This window comes from Callorhinus ursinus, unplaced genomic scaffold (assembly GCF_003265705.2).
Source record: "Callorhinus ursinus isolate GAN/ISIS: 27379988/994484 unplaced genomic scaffold, GSC_fseal_2.0 scaffold1, whole genome shotgun sequence".
Classification (NCBI taxonomy): Eukaryota; Metazoa; Chordata; class Mammalia; order Carnivora; family Otariidae; genus Callorhinus; species Callorhinus ursinus.
Genome location: NW_027397063.1, coordinates 5,568,558 through 5,588,563, shown reverse-complemented (window position 1 = coordinate 5,588,563; position 20,006 = coordinate 5,568,558). Strand labels below are relative to the sequence as shown.

The following is a 20,006-nucleotide window of genomic DNA, read 5'->3' as shown; positions in this document are numbered from 1 at the left end:
CACCCAGGAAGGTTCTGGGGTCTCAGCACATTCTGGTTCTGGATCTGAGTGCCGGTTACACAAGTACATGGTGTGTACGAATCCATGAAACCAGACACTTCCAATAAGGTACACTTTTCTGTACGCGTGTTGCATTTCCATTTCAATAAATGAGCACTTACATTCACCAAGGTTGGTAAGTAACTTCCTGTCTGCAAAACACGGGTGAGATCGCCCCGTCTACAAAGCTCTCCTGCCTGATGATGTCGATAATTCTTTTTTTTTTAAAGATTTTATTTATTTATTTATTTGAGAGAGAGAATGAGAGAGAGAGAGAGCATGAGAGGGGGGAGGGTCAGAGGGAGAAGCAGACTCCCTGCTGAGCAGGGAGCCCGATGTGGGACTCGATCCCAGGACTCCAGGATCATGACCTGACCCGAAGGCAGTCGCTTAACCAACTGAGCCACCCAGGCGCCCGATGTCGATAATTCTAAGGGCGATGACACGGAATGCTGTTGTCACGCAAATTCAGCGTCCAGGACTTTCACGGAACAAGGTCCATGCATAAAATGCTTTAAAAGCCCATCCTGTTTCCAAAAAGAAATGTACGGACAGCAACGTTCTGATTTAGTGCTGCCTTTGTTTCGAGAGAGATTTGGCCTCCATTGTCAAAGGCTGAAATCTTAGCTGCAAGCAGGAAAGTGGGGAGGGGTCCCAGAAAATATTTTTATGCCTTTCTCACTGAAACCGAACACCAAAAATGGATTTTCCACAAGAAGCAGCAGGAGAAGGAACAGGCTGCCTTAGCCTCCCGTGATGGCAACACCAGAGTTAAACAGGTGTCCTAACAGGAAAAGGGCCCATAAATGGTAAAGCCAGAAGGCCTCGTGGCGCTGGACAGCTGGTGCGAGAGTGAGGGCTACAGGCCTAAGTGGTCCCCAGACTCCCGGAGTCGGCCGTACTTCGCCTCGCACACGCTTAAACACCCATTTGCCTTCAGAAGCACACACACACCACATATATAAAACCTCTCAGCAGGAAATTTCTTCCATTCTTAAATGGCCTGGCTCTGAGCTATTGGATTGCATGAAATGAGAGGAGAAAACAAATGGGTCGGCTGTTCCACAGTGAACAGTCTGCTCGGTGCAACAGGGTCACGTGGGCACGCAGGGCTGCTCAGGAGAGGGACATAACCGAGACGGGGGTGGGGAAGGTAGCGGCCTTGGACGGGGAGGTGAGGGGAACCGGCCGATCCCAGCCCCCCCACCACCACCCCGAGCCACCCAGGTGCTGTCCTCAGCTGATGAGCATGGTTTTCGGGGATCCACAGAATCCACATTGCATGGCCTTGCTCACGCCATCTGCTCACTCCGCTGCCCCACTTTCTCATCTGTAAAATGGGATGGCAACGCCCACCTGCAGGGACTTTTTAATGATTAACGTGTAGGGGCGCCTGGGTGGCTCAGCTGGTTAAGCCACTGCCTTCAGCTCAGGTCATGATCCTGGAGTCCCGGGATCGAGTCCCGCATCGGGCTCCCTGCTCAGCGGGGAGTCTGCTTCTCCCTCTGCCCCTCCCCCCCCCATTCTCTCTCTCTGTCATTCTCTCTCTCTCTCTCTCTCTCTCTCTCTCTCTCAAAAGTAAATAAAATTTTTTAAAAAATGATTAACGTGTAAAATAGCCCAGAGGCCCAGCACAAAGGAGAGGATCTATAAAAGGTGGCCAGGATAATGGTCAGTCATAAACACCATTTATAAAGAAGTATTTAATTATTGACTTGTACAAAAAAAGAAAAAAATGACTACTCATTCTTTGCCCAGAAGACAGCATAAAACGCAGGACTGTAGTAGTTGATCTGCATGTCTCAAGAACTCCCCAGAAAAGTTCAATAAGAAAAGCACAGACGGGACTGAGGCCCCGAAAACGAGAAGAGGCGGGGAAGTGGGGATAAAATCGCATTCTCTTCCCGCGTTCATTTTCAAGGGTAACAAAAGAGCACACACTGCGTGACTTCAGCAACAGAAGTTTACGTCCTCCCAGTTCTGGAGGCCACAAGTCCGAGATCGAGGTGCTGGCAGCTTGCTTCCTTCCGAGGCCTCGCTCCTCAGCTGGCAGATGGCGGCCTTGTCCCTGTGTCTCTCCTCTGCGCTCAAGCATCCTGGGGCCTCCTCATGTGTCCACGTTCCCTCTTCTCCATGAGGACACCTCAGTCAGGTTGGGTCGGGGCCACCGGAACAGCCTCATTCTGACTTAGCCACCTCCTCAAGGGCCTCATCCCCCAATACGGTCACACTCTGAGGCCCTGGGGGCTGTGGCCTCAACATGAACTGAGGGAAGGATAGGATTCAGCCCATTTCACTTCTCGGCACCCAAGTTGGCCATGCTGAAGGGGGTGTTCACAGAACTGAAGAATCCACATGCTACGAAGGACAGATAAAGGAGCAGAGAAGTTGTGCTTGAGAAGAGCTATCGGAGTACGATGGGGAAGGCATGAGAGCCAACCGTAAATGGTTACAGGTGGAGGGGTTGACTTATCTGCCCCCCCCCCCCCCCCCCCCACACACACCCCCACCCAGGGCAGAGTCACCATCAGTGGAGGATTCAGGGAGGCCAACCTCCATTTCCTGCAGGGAGCAACTTTCTAACAATTCACTTGCTCAGCCAAGAGCAAGGCTGTCCAGGTTCTTCTGATTTGACTTTTGTGCCTTCCTCTGGGGTTAATAATGGCCAGTCGACCTTGTATCCATGTCACCCCTAGAACCTGGGGGTGAGCACTGCTCTGGCATCACACCACCAAGGGACCACACAGGGTCAGCCCCAGGAAGGGAAGTGGTTTCACCATGGTCAACCAGCTCATCGGAGTCGGCGTGGGGGGCTGGAAGCCAGTCTTGGATGCGGGGCGCCTGTCCCTCCTTTGGCTACATAATGGGAACCACAGTGAAGGCTCGGGTGACATTCCTCAGCCAGGGTATCACAGAGAGGACTCCTGGGTTGGAGGGCCTTATCAATCCTTCTGACTCCAAAATCCTAGTCTAGAGGCAACCACATTGGAAGGGCAGGAAACGGAGAAACTCCCAAGGAATGATTCTCAAGAGTGATGTCAGCCACAATCTAAACTGCATGACATTCCAGAAAAGGCAAAACTATGGAGACAGTATAAGATCAGTGGCTGCCAGGGGCAAAAGGGTGAAGGAGAAATGTATAGGCCGAGCATGGGGGATATTTGGGGGAGTAGAACTATTCTGTACGATACTTTCCTGGTGGATAGACATCATTATCTGGCTGTCCAAGCCCAGAATGTGCAACACCAAGAGTGAACCGAAATGTAAACTATGGACTCTGGGTGACCATGAGGCCTCAGTGCAGGTTCATCAAGGGTAACAAACAGCGTTGGTGGTATAGTGGTTAGCATAGCTGCCTTCCATCAAGGGTAACAAACATAACGTACCACTCTATGGGGGATGCTGATTACGGGGCAGGCTGTGTGCGTGGGGCGGGACAGGAGGGGTATAGGAACTCTCCGGACTTTCTGCTCAATTTGGATGTGAACTTAAAACGGCTCTAAAAAAAATAAACTCTACAAACAAAATTAACAAAAACCAGCCCACAGCAGGCTACCTACAACCATGTCACCAGCCTGTGCCTCAGAAATCTTAAGGCTGCATCCCATTCACCTTCTACACTTTTGGTTCATAAAATCAGACGCAGGATGCTGGAAGCGAGGAAGACCTTCAACCTCACCATCTCACACAGGAGGAAGCCAAAGGACGCTGTTCCTTGTTTTATTTTGTTTATTTGTTTTGTTCCAGGTGGTGTTAAGGATTTAAAAGATAAGCCCATGACAGTGTTCCCTAGAAGTTTAAAACAATGTTCAAAATAATTAACACAAAAAGTTCAGCCCTCCCAAAAGCAAAGAAAGAGAGATTCAATTAACAGTAACAAAATAAATGATTAAGACCCAGTGCTGGCTCAGCTGTGGTGAGTCCCAATATACTCACATATATGAACAGATCAAGACTTCTGGAAGGCAGTTTGACAATTCAAATTAACAGCCATTTTTTTTTATTAATTAATTTATTTATTTGACAGGGGGAGTGGCAGGCAGAGGGAGAAGCAGGCTCCCTGCTGAGCAGGGATAGTCATGTTTTTTTAAATGTTGTGTTTAATACAAACACCACATCCTGGGACTCTATCCTGAGAAAAATAAGTTTTAAAAAAGAAAGAAAAAAAGCAGTATATACATAAGGAACTTCAAAAAAAAATTTTTTTAAATAATGGTAAAAAGCCACAACATAAATATTCATTTATAGGAAAATGGTTAGGTAAATGATCAGCTCGCTGGAATGTGTGATCATCATAAATGACAAGTTGGGGACGATGCAGCTAAACTGCACATGTTGACAATGCAGTGTTATATGAAAAGAAACAAAATACAAAGCTGTATCTAAGCAAGAGTTACAAATACGTAAAAAGGACGTGACAATGATGGATAAGAAGGAAGAGAGAAAACCAAAAGCAACCAACATGTTCCTACAGTAGGAATGTGGGAGAATGTCTCCTTTTAAATGTACTTGATTGTTCCTACAATCATCATGCAGTAAATAAAAATATATATTTTTTTTTTACTTAATTTTTTTGAGGAGGGAGGGGCAGAGGGGGGAGAGACAGAGAGAGAGAAAGAGAGAGAATGCCAATATCCAACGCAGAGCCCAATGTGGGACTCGATCTCACAACTCTGGGATCATAACCTGAGCCGAAATCAAGAGTCGGATGCTTAACCGACTGAGCCACCCAGGCACTCCAATAAAAATACACTTTAAAGAACAATCAGGGGGCGCCTGGGAGGCTCAGTCACTAAGCATCTGCCTGCGGCTCAGGTCATGATCCCAGGGTCCTGGGATCGAGCCCCCCTCATGGGGCTCCCTGCTCCACGGGAAGCCTGCTTCTCCCTCTCCCACTCCCCCTGCTTGTGTTCCCTCTCTTGCTGTGTCTCTGTCTGTCAAATAAATAAATAAAATCTTTAAAATAAAATAAAATAAGGGGCACCTGGGTGGCTCAGTTGGTTAAGCGACTGCCTTCGGCTCAGGTCATGGTCCCAGGGTCCTGGGATTGAGCCCCGCATCGGGCTCCCTGCTCGGCAGGAAATCTGCTTCTCCCTCTCCCACTCCCCCTGCTTGTGTTCCCTCTTTCACTGTCTCTCTCTCTCTCTGTCAATTAAATAAATAAAATATTTAAAAAAAAAGAATCTGTAAAATAAAATAAAATAAAATAAAATAAAATAAAATAAAATAAAGAACAATCTGATCTGTTTGCAATGTGAAGTCCCTTTAGAAGCCCCATGTTTGCTCAGGTCTACCCACAGCCACTGCCAGAAAAATAGTTCAAAAACACCAAAGTAGAGGTCTGGACCCTTATCAGATCTCAACCAGCAACGTGTTCACTTTCCCTAGAACAGCTGCCTTCATCTGTCCCTCTGTGGTCACGTGCAGTGAACACTATGCCCACCACAAGGCTCGAACCAAGCTCTAAGGCACCCCCTCTATGAAGACTGCCTTTCCACTCTGGGACACCCTACCTCCCAGCCAAAGTGCATTCTCCTAAGACCACACACTTCCTCCCCTCACTGTTTTCCCTGCCCCCACCGCTCACTACCACCCTTAGAAACTTCCAGGATTTTCTATGAATACTTCCAGTAGCCAGGCACAAATTCTTCCCCATCTACCTGCAGGCTAGGTCCTGGGCTGCCCAGCCCAAAGCTCCAGTAAGCCTTAACTAAGCCCAGGTCCCCAAGAGCTCACTTTGGAATCAAAGGCGTATCGGCACAAGGCTCTTAGATTTGGGGTTTTCTGGTTTCTCTTCCTCTCCTGGTTCCAAACTGCTTACCTGGTTGCTCGCTCACTGCTATGGACTGAATGTTTGCATCCTCCAAAAACTCATGCAGTGAATACCTAATCCCCTAATCCATTCAGTGGGATGGTATTTGGAGGCTAGGTCTTTGGGAGATAATTAAGTTTTGAAGAGGTCGTGAGGGTAAAAGCCCCTCGAAGGAACTGATAAAAAGAAAATGAAATGTGGGATCTCTCTTGAGTGTGCATGCAAGGAAAGGCCATAAGATAAGGGGAAGACACAACCAGGAGAAGAGCTCTCACCAAGAATCCAACCATGACAGCACCCTGATCTCAGGACTTACAGCCTCTAGACCAAGAGAAATAAATGTTTGCTGTTTAATCCACCCAGTCTATGATATTTTGTTGTACAGCAGCCTGAACTAAGACACCAACCCACCCATCTTTCCCCTCAGAATGCAGGCTGTCTAATTTTGGCTCCTAATATAGCATCAGATTCATCTTGGCTGTAGACCGCTTACCAACAACTAAGAGACACCTTCCTCTTGCCAGTGGGTCCTCACAGAATTTGCCTGTCTGTCACTCATCTCCCCTGAGTACAGACGTTTTTTGCTTTGGGCTTATCTCTTAACTGCCAACCTCCATGGCCTGCTATCTTGGCAAAGACCCATGCACCGTGCATATATACTGACTGAGGATGGCGTAAATTGGGGGCAAGTTTATCTAAACACATGTCAAGCTCCTCCACAGCGGTGCTGTGATCAAGCCACAATAAATTTGGTTGAGACCCTACCTTCAAAGAGTTTGCAGTCCAAGAAGAGTTCACTGAGACACAAAGTAGACTATGAGAACACATCTAAAAGAGCCATTAGGCATTAGGACACCAAGGAAACTGCATGAAGATAGCTGATTTCAACCAGACCTGGAAGAAGAGAGGCAGATCTGACAAGCAAAAATGGGAATAGTCCAGATGCAGAGACCATGTGAGCAACAAACAGGAAGGAAGGAAGGAAGGAAGGAAAAATGATAGGATAGGCTATAACGAGCAAAAGGGACTTCTGTTTCACTGGCTCAAACCATTGGAGAAAAGAGTCCTGAGAGATGAAATGGAAAAAGCTGGGCTGGGAACTAAGGGCCTTTGAAAGTTTGAACTCGGGATACCTGGGTGCCTCCATGGAGCCTGCTTCTCCCTCTGCTTGCTGCTCCCCCTGCTTGTGCTCATTCTCTCTCTCTCTCTCTCCGACAAATAAATAAATAAAATCTTTAAAAATAAAAAAAAAAAAAAGTTTGGGGCACCTGGGTGGCTCAGTTGGTTAAGCGACTGCCTTCGGCTCAGGTCATGATCCTGGGGTCCTGGGATCGAGTCCCACACTGGGCTCCCTGCTCAGCAGGGAGTCTGCTTCTCCCTCTGGCCCTCTTCCTTCTCGTGCTCCCTATCTCTCATTCTCTCTCTCTCACATAAATAAATAAATAAAATCTTTAAAATAAATAAATAAATAAAAAGTTTGAACTCAATGTTGACATAGGGTACCTGGCTGACTCTGCCCCACATTGGGCATAGAGCCTACTTTGGTTGGGTGGTTGGTTGGTTGGTAGGTAGGTAGGTAGGTAGAGCCTACTTTGGTTGGTTGGTTGGTTGGTAGGTAGGTAGGTAGGTAGGTAGGTAGAGCCTACTTTGGTTGGGTGGTTGGTAGGTAGGTAGGTAGAGCCTACTTTGGTTGGTTGGTTGGTTGGTTGGTTGGTAGGTAGGTAGGTAGAGCCTACTTTGGTTGGGTGGTTGGTTGGGTGGTAGGTAGGTAGGTAGGTAGAGCCTACTTTTTGGTTGGGTGGTTGGGAGAGTGGTTGGTTGGTTGGTTGGTAAGTAGGTAGGTAGGTGGGTGGATAAGTAAGGAGGGAAATAAATAAATTAAATAAGTAAGTAAATAAATAGTAATAGACTCACGGTGACACATCAGCTTTCGGAAAATCTAATGTCTTAGCAGTAAGTACACATCCATATTGCATGTCCTTCACTGCTTTAAACAGTCTAATGGAGTACTGCTTGGACATTCTTGTGGGTTAAACTGTGCCCCCCCCCAAAAAAAGACGTGTTTAAGTCCTAACCGCTAGCACCTATGAACAGGACCCTATTTGGAAACTGGGTCTTTGCAGATAAAATCAAGTAAGGATGAGGTCATATGGGTTTAGGATGGGCCCTACACCCAAGAGCTGGTGTCTTTATAGGAGACAGAAGGAGATCTAGACACAGACACACAGCCACAAGAAACGCCCACTGTGTGAAGGAGCAGGCTGAGATTGGGAGTCATACTGTCACAAGCCTAGGAACACCTGCGGCCAGTAGAGGCTGGAAGAAGAAAAGGCCCTTTCCTAACAGCCTTTGGACGGAGCGTGGCCCTGCCAACACCTGGATTTTGGACTTCTAGCAACCAGACTATGAGAGAATACATATCTATTGTCTTAAGATACTCAGTTTGAAGGACCTTTTGCAGCAGCCCTAAAATACGAACACAGACACAAATTAAACTTGACCTCAAAATCATCCATGCTTTAGGACCCTTCAGAGAAGATGGGACAGTTCATGAACAAGGAGGCAATCCTAGGGAAAAAACCGAGGTCAAGAGGCACAACCATGTTTGGAACCGTGGATGTAAGACCACTCTGGGGAAGGCTTCTAAAGAAAGGGATGCAGGCAACACTAGAAAGTCAACAACTTTCTAATAACTGAGGGTCTAGGTTCAATCCTACCCTGAAAGGATCCATCAACAATGGGGCTAATCCTTCCATTGATATTTAATCACTGGGCTTCTTGGAAGCCCTACAGGCTTTCTCATCTTTGCTCATTGCGGCCAGAATCCACAAATTCTTTATTCTTCCTCATTGTCCTCATTGTTGAGAGGAGCACTTAGCTATTAATCCCCATGTGTAAGTGGATTACGGAACAAGAAAATATGATTTGGGAGATTAAGTTCCCACTGGCCACCACCAACCCAAAGCTGAATGTGGATTTAATTAGTGCAATTTTTCTGATTATCAAAGGAACCCCCACTCACTGCAAAAGCTTCCATAAGAAAGTAAGAATCCCCCTTAATCTCAGTACTGAAAGATATTTATTGTTGGTATTTTGGCTATATGGTTTTCACTATCAGTACCTGATATAACTAAGAGAAATATTTTGTAATTAATGGGGGGAAAAGGCACTGATGAGGAGATATTTGGGAAGAATCACTGTGACAGACAAAAAAAGGGGGGGAGAACCCACAGACTGTCTGGGAAAAATGAAAAAGGATGAACCAAGGTAATCAAAAGCCATTAACCATTTCAACACTGCTAGATGTCAGAAATTTTATTCAAATTAAAGGAGGAAGTTCAAAGATCTGACTCACAGAGGTTGTTGCAATACTCAGGGTACGAAACTATCCAACCTGACTCATGTCCTAATTAAGCTCGCCATTCCTGAATTCTAGAAAGTAACTTTTCCAAAAGGAAAAACTGTACCTTAATATTTCCTTGAGAGATTTCCATTTTCCCCCGAATCATGTACGGTTTTCTAGCAACCATAACATAGTAACCAAGACCATGTCTCATGCTCCTGGAACCAGGCTCCCTGAGCCCCTGTGACAGCTGTCGTGGCCGTGGGCTGAGCCCCCAAATGTTGGGGGGGAGCTGGCTCCATGCACTCCTAATAAAGTCCAGGCACTCTACATTGCTAGATGCTCGTTGCTTAGGAAGCCCGTAAATTCACTTTTCCTGAGTTGGATGGGGCTCAGAACTGCTGTATCACAGGCTGAGAGGACATGGATTGCCACAATTAAAATTCGGAGGTCGTCCGTTAGGGATAATTTTAGCCCTTCTCACCCTAATAAGCTGTTAACTAGTCCTGCTGTAAAGAATGGCCCGTTAACTTAGATCTCTAATGCCTTTGGCAAGAAGACTCCAAGTTCCTAATGCTAACTAGCAATACTTATAAATCCGTCCATTTGGTTTTAACCCCATTTCCTCGGAGAGAAGGACATTTGGGTGTTCTTACTCAAAGCAAGCTGAAACCCCGCAACGACAGGCTCCCACAAATCTTTCTTTTTAAGGCAGTTTGAATGGTTTGCTACTATGGGTGGGGACGCCCTGGACCAAGGCTGCAGGCAGAGTCAATCCCCACATTAAGCATTAACTGTCAGGAGTGGGGGGAAAGGAGAGAAAAAAAAAAAAAAACCACAGGATGAATTTTTAAAATCTACTCGAAAACACTAGATTGTTGGGGTGTCTGGGTGGCTCAGTCATCTGCCTTCGACTTGGGTAGTGATCTCGGGTCCTGGGATGGAGCCCAGCATCCAGCTCCCTGCTCAGCAGGGAGTCTGCTTGTCTCTCTCCCTCTGCCCCTACCTGGCCCTCCCCACCCCCACTCATGCATTCCCTCTGTCTCTCTCACATAAATAAATAAAATCTTTAAAAAAAAAACAGTAGATCGTTAAATTATTAGCTAAATGAAAATCAGCTATGAGATTTTAATTTTATAATTACAATGCAATGTTAAAGTGCAATTGATATTTATAGATTGAAATGATAATTTCTAATCAGAGATTTCAAGATGAGATAATTGTTCTAACATTCAAAAAACTTTTCGAAAATGTCACAGTGGATCTTGCCCTGGACTTTTTTTCCGAAAATGTTTTTAATGCTCCATGAACTGTTTAAGAGGAGTAACATTGTTATGATCAGACTGCAAATACTTTTCCTCCCATAACATTAACCACAGCAGAGTTAAGGGCTAAGAATGCACCGTTCCTAACACTGTTATTAGCACTATCCTGGAGTCATTAAGTGGGTGAACTTGCTCAAGCACTGAGAAGCCCCAAACCCCTGAAATTATTATCCAAATTTTTTCTTGGGTTGCGGTCTTAATATGTTTATTATCCAATTTTTATTTTTTATTTTTTTTAAGATTTTATTTATTTATTTGACAGAGAGAGACACAGTGAGAGAGGGAACACAAGCAGGGGGAGTGGGAGAGAGAAGCAGGCGTCCCGCTGAGCCGGGAGCCCGATGTGGGGCTAGATCCCAGGACTCCAGGATCATGACCTGAGGCGAAGGCAGTCGCTTAACCAACTGAGCCACCCAGGCGCCCTATTATCCAATTTTTAAAACCTTCTGGGTGGCTCAGTCGGCTAAGCATCCAACTCCTGATTTCCGCTCTGGTCGTGATCTCAGGGTTGTGGGACTGAGTGCTGGACGTGGAGCCTGCTGAAGATTCTTGCTCCCTCTCCCTCTGCCCCTTGCCTCGCCACTCTCTAAAACAAAACAAAACAACAACAAAAAGAAAAACCTTTCTATCCTAAAAAGGATACATTATTAATTCATTCCAGTTAAAATAATAACCAAAATAATCTGATGCCTCAGATTATTCATTATTAATCTGACAGCTCATTTCCAAATATCTAGGAAACATAATAAGCTCCTTTCCCAAGTGAAGAAATTTAAATATGTGCTAATAATATTTGTGTCTTTTGAATGCACAGTTTTCAACCTCAGCACTACTGACTATGGACCAGATAATTCTTTCTTCTGGGGGACTGTCCTAGGCATCACAGGGTGTCAGCAACATCCCTGGCGTCCAGATGCCTGCTATCTCCTTGTATCTAGACAGAGAGCAGTATAACCTCCCCAATGTGACAACCAAAAATATCTCCAGACATTGCCAAAGTTCCCCTGGCGAGCAAAACTGCCCTCAGTTAAGAACCTCTGTCCTGGGCGCCTGGGTGGCTCAGTCGGTGAAGCGACTGCCTTCGGCTCACTCATGATCCTGGAGTCCTGGGATCGAGTCCCACATCGGGCTCCCTGCTCGGCAGGGAGTCTGCTTCTCCCTCTGACCCTCTTCCCTCTCATGCTCTCTCTCTCTCACTCTCTCTCTCTCAAATAAATAAATAAAATCTTTAAAAAAAAATAAAAGAAAATTAAACATGGAATTACCACATGACCCAGTAATTCCACTCCTAGGTGTTTACCAGAAAAACATTTTAAGTATTCAAACAAATATCTGTACACTGATGTTCACACCAGTAACTATTCACAAGAGCCAAAAGGTGGAACCAATCCAAAAGTCCATCGATTGATGAATGATTAAATAAAATGTGATGTATCCATACAGTGAAATACTACTGAGCAGTAAAAAGGAATTCCAACACACGCCATGACACAATGACCCTTGAAAACATGATGCTAAGCGCAAGAACACAGACACAAAAGGCCACATATTGTATAAATCCATTATATGTAATATCCAGAACAGGCAAATCTATAGAGACAGACAAATTCGTGGTTACCAGAGGCGAGGGGGAAGCATGGGGAGGGGAAGTGAATAAAAATGGGTACAGGGTTTCTTTTGGGGATGATGAAAATGTTCTAGAACTTATTATGGCAAGGGCTGCACAACTCTGTAAATATACCAAAAACCACTGAATTGCACACTTTAAGGAACTAAATTGTATGGTATTTAAATTCTATATGAATAAAGCTGTTATAAAAACAAAAGCAACCTAGGGGCTCCTGGCTGGCTCGGTTGGCAGAGCCTGTGACTCTTGATCTAAGCGTTATAAATTCAAGCCCCATATCAGGTACAGATTAAAAATGAAACTTAAAAAAAAATAGCAAGCTATAGACAAAGCATAGAAGACTTAATCATGCTTACAGACACAATCTTACAATCCCGGTGGTGACGGAAGCTGGGGGTGTCGGCGGGGGGGAGATAAAGGACAGATCAGGGCACCAATATTCTCACTTTATGGGAGGTTAAAAGTCAGTCTTCGGTTGACTAAGCTAAATTAGAGATCTATATAAGTAACAAAGCCTTGAAGAATAATCAATATAAGAACTATAAATAAAACCATCAAAAATCTGGAGAAAGAAGGAAGGAGGTAAGAAGCAATAAATCAGCTAAATGGTGCTGCATCCTAGCAGGAAGTGGAGACATAAAAGTGGTATAAGCGCATTATTTAGAGATACAAAGAAAATCACGAGAAGAACAAAAAAAAACAAAAAGGAACAAAAGTGATCATTTCTGGAGAGAGCAGGAGTGGGCGGGAGCAGAAAGGGATGGGAACAAAACGCTTTTTCACGTTAGCTTGCCTGTTCCAGGAGTTTGTTAACGTTATCCGGAATTATTTACACATCGTTTTTAGAAAGAAATCAAACTTGGGCGCCTGGGTGGCTCAGTCGGTTGAGCGACTGCCTTCAGCTCCGGTCATGATCCTGGAGTCCCGGGATCGAGTCCCGCATCGGGCTCCCTGCTCGGGGGGGGGGGGTCTGCTTCTCCCTCTGACCCTCCCCCCTCTCATGCTCTCTCTCTCTCACTCTCTCTCTCTCAAATAAATAAAATCTTTAAAAAAAAGAAAGAAATCAAACTTGGCATTCCTGGAGTTTAAGAATATGGATGAAAGAAGAATATACTTGATGGCAGGGGAAAATATTGGAACTGGATCATCATCGCTGAGTAAAAACTGTGGTTTAAGTATATTTCGGCAAAACTGACTCGAGTTTTATAGCCAGAGACTGCATCCTGATTAAGGCAAATGTGGAAATGTATGTTAGATCCTTAAGAGAACAAGAAACACGTATAAAGCCCCAGCCCTCTGAACGGCAGAGGGTAAGAATCATCCTACGGTCAGTCTCACCATGGCAAGAATATTCAAAAAGACCTAACAACAGTGGGATCCAAAGGACATTTCGGATGAAAGAAAGAGCAATATGGCATTCTCCCCCCCCACACACACACACAATGGACCTTTGTTTAAACACACATTAAACACAAAAGGGTGAAGGTCAACACACTGCTCACCTCCAGAACACAGCAGAATTTGCCACCGGGAAAGTACTACCCATGGTTATTTCAAACATCATCAGAGTAACAACCTGGACACCTGGGACTTGATTCTGGACAGCTAAAGTAGGGCACTTCTGAGGGTGTCAGATGGGAAATCTGATCATGACACCAGGTAAGAGGCACTACGGTGTGTCCTCGGTACCCAGGGGGCTCAGGGCCTCCCTGGCATGGAAAGGGGCCGCCACGCCCCGCAGGTATCAGAACCCAGAGGGCCTACAGCCTGCTAAGCGTGTTCACTTTCCAAGGACATCCTTGCGTCATGGGAGGAGATGGAGATGCACATTTTTGAAAAAAAAAAAAAAAGGGGAAAAACTAACACATCACCTCCTTTTAAGTCCCAAAACCCCAAAATCCACATAAGAAGTTCACAGCAAGAATAAACCCACAGTTCAGAGTCTCTAAAACACTGCCCCAAACTGGCTGATGAGTTCCAGAGGCTTCCAGACATTCCTTCTGGAAATCCTCACTTGCCCACAATTCTGCCAGTGCTCCCCACCCAGCCCAGGTGACAAGGTGGGGTCAAAAGAGATCTTATCCCCAGGATCTGAAGACGCCTTGAGATGGTCAGGCTTTGGGCTGGAATCCTAAAGACACGGGAGGCCTCCAACATGACTAGGGGAAACGGGGCCAAGACAGGCCCCCCGCCCCAGGCCCCTCAGACTCAACCTGCAGACATCAGGCCCACCAACACCCCCTTTCTGAAGAGCAAAGGGTAGACAACGCCATGGACTCCACGTCCATGGTCCCAACAATTCCACAAGGCAAATTCCCAGACCCATTCTCGGGGCCCTAACCTCCCCCTCCCCCCAGGGCTGACCTGGTGGCCTTCCAGGGCCATTATCACCTCTGCAGAGGACAGAGGAATCCAGGAACAGGAACCAGAATTGATCTGTGTTTACAAGGTTAGCAGCTCCCGGCCAAGGAAGGGGGAGGGAGGGAGGGAGGGAGGGAGGGAGGGCGGGCTGGCGGGGGTGGGGCGGATATTCTGTTGGTCTTTAGTAAAATCACGTTCTGGGAGGGCAGATACTGAGGTTAAATAATACTAGGTGGCTTTTTAGTTAAAACCCTCCTCCTTCATAAATTCAAAGTGGCTCTGGGCAGAAAAACGTGCAATGCCTTTCATATCATACTGTGGTTTTGCTAGAGGGCTGCAAGATTCGAGGACCCCCGTCTCCCCAACTGCACCCAAGTCCCCGTTTAGGGAAAGAAAGTTTGTGACAGCACCAAAACTCAAAGGGCCTTGGCCTATTCTGTAACTGACGATGCCCTCAGCTGAAAGAACCTTCCTCCCTGCGCCATCACTCTGTTCCACGTCCTCCGGAGGCACACAATTGTCCGACTCCTATATCACGGCAGCATGCTGCACCCCCCCGCCACCTCACTTCTGCTACCATTTCAGTGAACTGAGACCCCACCTGCAGGGGAATGCGAGCCTCTGAGCTCAGCCTCAGCCCACAAGGGAGGCACCTCTTCACCGAGCAAAAGAGCTCCAAGGTGTTCTAGAAGACTCTCACACAAGCACAGGAGGAATCTTTCCGTAACCACAGTCTAGACCTTTATGAATTTCTTAACGAGGTCCCTGGAGACCCCAGGAACAGTGAAAGTCTTATGCCGGAAGGGGTGGGAATGGACAGGAGGTAGGGAAGGGGCTGGAAGGAGAAAACCCACCTAACTATTAATATCCTGTAACTTTTACACTGGAGCATTGTTTTATTTTCAAAACACTCTGTTCCTGGCTGAGTACTGCTTTATCTTTCAGTGCCTCCTTGATTTAACCTTTAAAAAGAAATTCTTTTTTTCAATAAGTGATTTGGCCTACCATGATGAGAACTCTTCTTTTGAAACACAAGAGTAATTAAGTTTGTAAAAAAACTGAAAAATTTTGCTGGGGCCTGTTCTTTCTGGTCCTATACTGAGAAAAAAAAACAAAAAAACAGACAGACTCAGAAACATACACTCTACCCATCTGCTTAATTTAGAAAGGAAAATGTGTATGTATCTGGGTGCACATGTCAGGTAGACACAAACATGCCCACACACGACCCCCGTGGATCGGTGTTTTTGATATAAGAGTCCAATGGCTGCAGACGGTGAAAATAAGGATCTTTCTCTACCTGCGGTGTTCGGGAATCTGGACATTGCCCACAGGAACCAAATTCTCTTTCTGCCTTCCCACCTTCACCCCTCCTGCACGCGCACACCTTCACCCCTCCTGCACGCGCACACCTTCACCCCTCCTGCACGCGCACACCTTCACCCCTCCTGCACGCTCAGGCAGCAGAACACCCTGCCATCCCTGACTTCTGGTTGAGGTTTCAATGTGATCCCTATATTCTCACCTGCCTTCCTCATGTCCCCAAAAGGCCAGTCTCACAAAATGTTTCTCCTGCAGACCTCAAGCTCCGCGTGGAGAGGAATGAACCAATTGTTAACCAGCACACCCAGTAGGCCCTCAGCAAAGCTCTGGGGAAGGGATTTCTAGCCAGGCGCTGCGGAAAGCTGGGGGGGGGGGGGGGGTTTAAAAGAAACGGAAAGGTTTATGTTATTTAAGGGGGGGGGGGGAGAAGAGGGCGGGGGTTCCCTTTCCTTTCAGGTTGGGGGGGGCGGGGAGAAGGAAGCTGGGAGGGAGAACTTACAGAGGGAAAGGAGAGGAAGTCTTTGTCCCAGCTCTTCGGATGAGAATTAGAGAGTTGTTAAATTGTCAGCTAATGAGATTTCCAAACCACGTGCTCCCTTTTAAGTCTAGGCCCCCAACTGATTTGATCCCCCGAGGGCAGCAGGGGGCAGCATCCCTCGGGGGGCCAGAGAATTCCCAGAACAAGTGCAAGAAGGCTCAGAATCATCGCTAGGCGAACATTAAACAGGTTATCTCGTATGTTAATTGATAGCTAGCAATAAGACCACTGGCTCTTTCTGTTTGCAGGAGTCACCTCCTTGGGGTGAACTGAGGCAGGCTCGTGGAGCAGAATGGCATCGGGAGCATTCCCTGGGGGTTCCTGCGCCCACTGGACAGCTGCAAGTCCCTCACCTGGTTTCTGTCTGTCTGTATGCTCTCCTGGGCCGGTTAAGACCCCGGAAGTCCACGTTCAAAGGACGTGGTTAGGTTCCTGGACCTAACTCAGTAATTTGGCCCCACGAGCAAAAGGGTGCTGAAACTGCAAACATTTTTTCCAATACTATCTTACTTGGTAGCCAAGCCTGAGATTGTCTCTTTTCAACTCTCTCATTTGGGGTTGTAGAGGAGTTTTTCTTGCTTTTGTTTCTCCTGTATGAAACTGCCTTCTCTCTTTGCCTTAAAAAAGATTCGCAGTGCGGGGCTGGTGGGGCAGAAGAAAAACAAGTCAAAACACATTGATGGCATTTTGAAGATACTCGATGAAATCAATTCTCCCCTTCTACCTTCCCTGGTTAGTCCACAGCCTCCACCTTGGGTTTATTTCTCCTCTATTCAAAGATAATTACTTAGCAACTTTGGTGTTTACCAAACGCAAAGACAACCTCCCTGGCGAGGCGCTTCACGACAGGATACAAAAGAGCACATTCTAGAAACCAAAGATTTACTAAACTTCTGCCACAAGATCCGGCTCAAATTTCACTTCTACCAGGAAGTGTTCCCTCCCTGCCTCCAGGTATCTCTTTGTTCAAACCTCCCTCCATCCCGGCGCTAATCACTTTGCGCCGCGGCCATTGGTTCACTTGGTTCACGCAACCGGCTCCCACCTGGACAAGTGTTCCTCCTCCAAGTCCAAGCCTGGGCCTCAGCATTGCTTTCAGGAAGAAGGAGGAAAGCAGAAACAACCGAAACCTAATGGAAATTCAAACACATAAAAAGGAGCTGAAAGAGATTAGATAACTATAATTAAACCTAAGGCCAAGTAAAACAAGCCCTGTTTGAGGCTGAAAACAGTCCTTCAAGCTTTCTAAAATAAAATAGAAGCCAGCAGAAAGGGGAAAGACAGCGGTCTATCCTCTAGAATAGATTCCCTCTAACTGGGAAACAACAGTCCAGTGCTTCATTTGTGGCAGTGTGCTAAACGGATGATTTTTATTGTCGTTCAAACCCCCACCACCCCCAGCCTCCAACAAATGGGAATACACATTATCCCCACTTTACAGACTCGGAAACTGAGACGCAGGGAGACCAAGTAGCCCGGTCTGGATCCCTCGGTTTGTGAGTGACACTGGGCAGATCCTGGAACCCGAGTGTGTCTGACCTCAGCGCCCAGGCTCTCAACCTCTTCTCCAGCTCAAAGTGCACCAAGTCAGCACGCACGGGTAAGCCGATCGCTACCGCCCGGACTCAAGGATGCCCCACAGCTGCTCCGCGGGGCCGCGTGGGTACCAGAAAAGCGGGCATGGATTGGCCAGCGTCCCCAAGGGCTCGCGCGCGTCCTTCAAGACTTGCCAGCACGCAGGAAAAGGCAGGCTCGGAATCAACCTGGGCTGATCCGGAGGCAAGGCCAGAGGATGCTACTGGGAGGGAGGTGAGCTTGGCTTGGTCAGCGCCCCGACGGCCGTCAATCTGAGAGACAGCCCCTGGCCGGGACAAGGCGCCTCTGGGTGCACGGGGCCTACGGGGGGCGCCGTGCGCGGCGGGGACTGGGCGCGAAGGCGCCGTCTAGTCTTTTCCCTGCAGCATCGCTCCAGGAGGCCGGGGGAGGGGGCGTCACCTGACAGCACGCACCAACTTCTCCCAGCTCGGAGGGGGCGCGCGGCAGCAGCCTCGGCCGGGGGAGCGCAGCGCGCGGCTCTCGCCCAATGGCGAGGTCTGTAAACAAAAGCGGGCCCCACGCGGGTCCCCCACCGGGCTGTGAGCCGCGCGGCGCAGCAGCATCCGAGCGGCAGAGCCCGCGAGAGGGCGAGGCGGGGTCGGGATCGGGCTCCGGGACTCCACGCACAGCCCCCGGGACCCCGCACCCGGACCAGTCATTGTCTGCGCGCGCGCAGAATGCCGCTTAAAATGCCTCCTCCCAGGTCAGCCGCGGGTCCCCAGCCCCGTGTGCCGGCCCCCAGGTTCTCCGCCCCGTTGTGTCCGGCCCCGAGCGCGGCGCGGATCGCCAAGGTGAGCGCCGGCAACGTCGCCGAAAACACAGGCCTGGAGATGCCCAAGTCAGGGACGGAGACACACACACACAGACACACGCGCGCACGCACACCCTCCCCGAAGTTGATAAAAATCAGCCGATAAATACAAAGTGCGGCCGCCGCCGCAGGTCAGCGCCGACCTCCTGCTGCCGAGAAGACCGAATGCCAACGCCTGGACACTGTCACTTTCATTCGGCACCCGGCACCTGGGCGCCGCTGGCTCGTCTCCCTCCCGACAGCTCCCTCGAGCGAGGGATGTCTCCTCTAGCCTCCCCTCGCCAGCTCCTCACCTTCCAAGTGTGTGAACACAAAAACAATACGAGTAAAGCCCAATCGGGGGGAGCTAGGACCCGCCGGGAGCCCCAGTGTGCGGGAGACCAGGGTCAGGACGTGCCCGCCACGGGCAGAGCGGCTCAGGGCATCCCCACCACGGTCCCTCGGGGCGGCTTCGGACAGCCGGCCCGCGCCCTCCAGGCCGCGGTACTCACCCGCGACGCTCGTCCCGGATCTCCGCGATTGGGCCGGGGACAATGCGGGGACGCCGGGCTCCTGGGGCTGCGGGCGCCGAAGCGTTCGCGGCGCTGCAGAGCTGCGCGCCCGACGGCGGCGGCGCTGCTCGGCCCGGCCGCTCTCCGGCCCGCTCGCCGTCTGCCAATGGGAGCTGTCAGGGCGCCTCTGCCGGCGGCCCCGGGGGCGGGGCCACGGGAGCCCGTGGGAAACCGAGCTCCGATTGGGCCGCCTGACAATCGCTCCGCCTCCAGGCGGCCAATCAGAGGCGGCGGATACAGGAGCGGGGCGTTCAGAGTTGGGCTGGAGAGTGACAACAGGAGCACGCTGGGTACCCGCGCTGCATCCCCCGCCGGTGGCGCCCGGCTGGAAGGATGCGGGCGCCGTGCGCTCCGGAGCTGCCACCCTGCGAGGCGCCGGCGGCGCAGCCGGGGGAGAGCAGGGGAAGGCAGCGGAGGCGCGGTGGACTGGGGAACGGCGAGGGAGCCCCTAACAAAGCAGCTTTGGGAGGGCCGAGCGGCCTCCGCCTCCTCCGGCTATAGGTCGGCGAAGCTGCCTGTCACTCTGCATAGGTGGAGGTGACCAATGACGTACAGAGAAGGAGCTCGAGTTGGCGCGCGCGCGCGGCTCGGCATCAGTGGGATTGGTCGGAGGTAAAGGATTTTCCTGCCACCTAAAGCTGAGAGGAAAGGGGAACGGAACGGGGGAGGGGACGAACCAA

General features: G+C 48.9%; 1 protein-coding gene across 4 annotated transcripts in view; it reads right to left on the bottom strand.

The window, feature by feature from the left end:
* The window catches only part of TIAM1 (TIAM Rac1 associated GEF 1), a 370,474-nt gene extending 351,062 nt beyond the window's left edge, over window positions 1-19,412 (bottom strand). For all 4 annotated transcript variants that reach the window (XM_073891280.1, XM_073891258.1, XM_073891273.1 and 1 more), the window contains exon 1: window positions 19,267-19,412. The gene's annotated coding sequence lies outside the window, so the exon portion shown is untranslated. The remainder of the gene's footprint in view (window positions 1-19,266) is intronic.
* Window positions 19,413-20,006: the final 594 nt, after the last annotated feature.